Here is a 4,433-nt window from a genome sequence, read left to right as displayed (position 1 = left end):
GCAAAATAGTGAAGGCATATACGATGTCGTATGTAATATAAAACTGAAGATTGCCGTCCCATCTTGGGTAAAAAGTTCACATTCATCACAACTCAGTTTCCAAAGTCTTAATTCACAATCTGCGGGCAGGGTCGCTTTAACACGAAAAATTAAAGCTTCCCCCCAAATCGAGCAAAAACCGGTCGCGGATTGGATGGCAGCATCGCGTTGAAACTGACAGCGGAACCAAGCACTGTTTTATCCAGTAGTGCAAGGTTGTACACGGAAACGTATGAGACTGAATAGACAAACAGTGGGTAGCTTATCTTCGGCTCTAACTCGTTCGGTAGACCTTTTGCTGGTTGCTACTGCCCGGAGTTGCCATAGGCACTGATTCGCAAGGCCAGTTCTCTCCGAGCAATGGCCATGATATTTCAAACATAAGCTTCATAAAAAGATCACCCAAACAAAGTCATTAGAAAGGAGACGAATAAGTAAGATGGCAATTTCAACAGCTCATGAAACAAGGAGACGGTATGTGGGCAGGGTCTACAGTCAATCAGGATCTACAAAAGAAACGCTCCGGTCGCGGACTGCAGGTGATGTCTTGCTCGTTCCCGATGGCTAATAGACTTTTTTGCTCGGCCTATTGAACTGGCACAATAACATGCATGCCCACCTTTGCTCTGACCAAATCAGCGGCTAGGTCTACTCATTCGGGCCGCGCTACCGTTAACCTCTTGCGGGCTTCTTTCAGCTGCAGCGAGGTGAGTAAAACACATTTAACGTGTTAACTCCTCGCAAGGGTTCCGCCTGCACGCCCAGACGGGATTCCCCATAGCTCTGCGGTCTCTTCAGAGATTTCTGCGCAGACACCTAGCTGGCTTGGTGTAGTTTAAAGGACATTCTCAATCAATCCTACACTGTTTTCTACATCGCCGCAGCCTGCTTCTGTCCCGCACATGCCTTCAAGCAGTCTCTACATCCATTGAGGTCCGTCACCTGTCTCGTGTATCCTGTTTTGGCCCCTTCGTTGGTTGCTCCTCAAGACTTATAGCTAAGGGTCGTTATCTCGTCAGTTTCTCTTACGTTGCCCCCAAAACGGCTCGGGCGGTCGTGACCGTGTGCCGGAGTCTCTTCTTCTCTGTCCTTTTCGTGTGTCTCTCTCACGCTCTGTCCTGATTGGTGCTAATTCTTTAATCCGTATCCGTGCAGCTGTGCCCGTAACGCAACTCTACTGTTCGCGTGTCATCATACGTATATCCGTGTCTTTTGAGAGCTTAGCGAACGGTAGTACCCTACATGTAGCTGGACCTCCCGCCGATATTGCCTTCGTTCATTCGTTTGCTATATCTTCTGATATCTGATGTATACGTGTTTATTCTTTTTTTTTGTGTGATCGGCTTCTCAAGACGCTTGGGTTCCGACCCTATCGGACTTGATCCCCTACGGAAAGAATACCCCTCCATATTCTTACCGTGACCGCATTATGGTGCCACGAGAGCTGCATTGAATCGCTATTAATCGCGAACCACGAGAAACTAGCAGCAGTAGGTCTGCCTATTGTGGGATTGTTGACGGAGTGGTACACCAATCTCTGGACGAAGAGCGAGAAAGGTCAAACGGGCTGTGTTATGTGAGGAATGGATCGGCTCGTGTGCCTATGGCATCGCGTGGATATGTACGACTAGTTGGTTATACTTACAAGTATCTCAAGCCCTCTACACAATTGGTAGAGTCTTGTTGCACTTTGCTGGTCTTTTGTTAACCTCTGACATGAATAAACGACGGTGGCGGATAGGTATACAAACATCTTCTCAAATATGCACCAAACTCGTAAATTTCAGGCATGATGGTCGGCAGGCGGGCCTCCCTCTGTGATGGGTTTCGATCTCAAACCTCGCGACTTCTGCTGGTTGCCCTATATTCGCAGCTTTGTGCAGCTACATGGAGTGTCCTGGACTGTAGCAGTACCGTGACGGGCCCCGCCGTCCCTCCGGGTGGTTGATGGTTCGGATTAGGGAATGACCTCGCATGAGACACGACTAGAGTATTGCTATCTATACAGCATCTCTACCAAACACTATCAGCGTCCCCTCGACATCCTCTGTGCGATTTGTGGTCCTTGTTTGCCGGGGCCCGTGTTTAGTCCATAAACGAGCAGCATCTCGATCAATTGCCGTGACAGGAACAATCGGTGGTCTGTGCGCTCAGCTTTCCAGGCCTTAATCATCCCCCGCCGGGCTAACGTTCGAGAAAAGCCTGGTGGGGTACTTCAGGCGTCCCCGTGAGGGCCAATGGAAGTTCCGGTGGTGGGGGGCGCAGCAGAGGAGTGGCGGGGGGGGGGGCGCCGAGGTCCGGGATGGTAGGTCACTGGTGGCTCTGGAAGGTGCCGGGAGTAGCCTCATGGGCCCGTGTGGAATCGGGGCTGCGCTGGGGCCGTATTTTCCGAGACAATCGCGGGGTTGGGGTGAATAATGTGCGTGTTCTGTGTCCAGCCCGAGCATTCGCGCCTTAGATGCTGAATATAGAGAACATTTCTCCCTGTGAAAAAAATTTACCCGGAGCATATTATCTAGAGTCTTTCTGGCGGTCGTCTTCGTTGCAGCCTCTGGCGATGACATCGTATCTACGAGCTTTGGGACAAGAATGAAACAGAACACTAGAGTATACGAACACAGGTGACAACGTTTTTTGGTTAGGTCAATGCGAGTGTCAGCACATACAATTCATAGCAAGCCTGGGTTAACTTGTGTAGGCCGTTAATAACATCAAAAAAAGTACACTAACCCACGAAAAACTCCGAGAGCGATGTTATCGTTTTGGGCTCCTCGGATGAAAGGGGAGACACATAGCGGGCGGAGAGGTCAGTTGCTCGGTGCCAAGGGTACGTTTACCACAGAACACCTACTAGTGGCTGGTGAGGTGGATTGGTCAGAGGCCATCTGGTGACCTGCCATGCAGGGTATGACCAGAACCATGAGTGAACGAAAAAACATCAGGGTCTAGGATCAACTGAAGATACTACAATAAGAGCTTCCAAGTGGGTAAGTTCAGGGCTCCCTACATTTCGGATGACTTTAGAATCTCAGGTGTTTATTGCAAGTGCCGTCGAGGTTCTGACAATGCAGGTACACTGGCTACTTCGTCCCTTCTCTGTCGCACCGATTCTCTCCGTGGCGGCGATCTCCTACTGCACGATGCCCTCCGCGCGCTGCTTTGCAGATGTGGGTGGTCAGTGGAAATATAACCTTGACAACACGGGGGTCCGTGTCTTGGCTTATTTTCTACATTGAATAATAATGTCATGAATATCATGTAAAACTCTACTAAGTCAACAGCAGGCACTTGTATAATACACGGGCTCTCCAACATAAGGAGGCCGATTATGCTCCTGACTTGTGGACATCTTTCTTCCACGAAACAGCCAGAGGGAGCGCTTACCTGCCCCTATCGTCCGACAGTCGACGGGGACCAGTATGGGAGTTGATGTGGAAGCTTTTAGTTCCTCCCTCGGGTGTAATGTCTTAATAGATACCAAGGTCGAGTCGAACGTCAGACGGAAACGTTGATTTGGTCCAAGTAGACCCACAGTTTCAGACAGCGTTGTGAAGCAAGGCGCAGCAGCGCTCTTGCAAACCTTCAGGAGGCTGAGAAATTCGGCTTGTTCTACTAAAAAGCACTTCTACAGATGGCACACATCGAGAGCATCCTGTCGGGCTGTATCAACGCCTGGTTGGGCAAACTGCTCGGCCCACCGTAAGGCTCTCCAGAGGTAGTGGCAGTCTGCACAACGCATTACGCGGGGCAAACTACCCTGGCCCCCAGGACACCTTACACCACCGATGTTCACCGGAAGGCATAGAAGATCATCAACGGACAACCACAACCCATAGCCCTGCCTGTTTCACCCGCTAATCACCCAGAAGGCGAGCTCAGTACAGGTGCATAAACGCAGGGACTGAGAGACCCTGAAAAACAGCGTTCTAGTCTCAAGGCCATTCAGACCTGTTACAGCCACACTAACATTTAAGTGCGGCGCTGCCCACATACTGACTCAACTCCAGCTCACTTACATAATGGGAATTGATAAATTATGTAAAAATCCGTTCCAACTAGCCCGCTTCAAACAAATGTCACTTTAATAATGTTTACTACATAATTAACTCAGTCTCAATTGTATATATGTTATATACTGTAGCTCTATAGTCAATTACTGGTCTGTGCCATCTTATTGTAATACATCGTGAATCACTGAGCCACTTTAAAACTATGCCACTTGTATGTTTACTACCTACATTACTCATCTCATATGTATTACTGTGCTGCTATACCATCTACTGCATTTCTGCCTATGCCATTCTACCATCGACTCATTCATATTCTTTATGTACATATCTTGTATCCCTTTACTCACTTGTGTGTAATAAGGTAGTAGTTGTGGGAATTGTTAG

The sequence above is a fragment of the Salvelinus sp. IW2-2015 genome, linkage group LG11 (genome assembly GCF_002910315.2).
Source record: "Salvelinus sp. IW2-2015 linkage group LG11, ASM291031v2, whole genome shotgun sequence".
Taxonomy (NCBI): domain Eukaryota; kingdom Metazoa; phylum Chordata; class Actinopteri; order Salmoniformes; family Salmonidae; genus Salvelinus; species Salvelinus sp. IW2-2015.
This window is presented reverse-complemented; position numbering follows the sequence as displayed.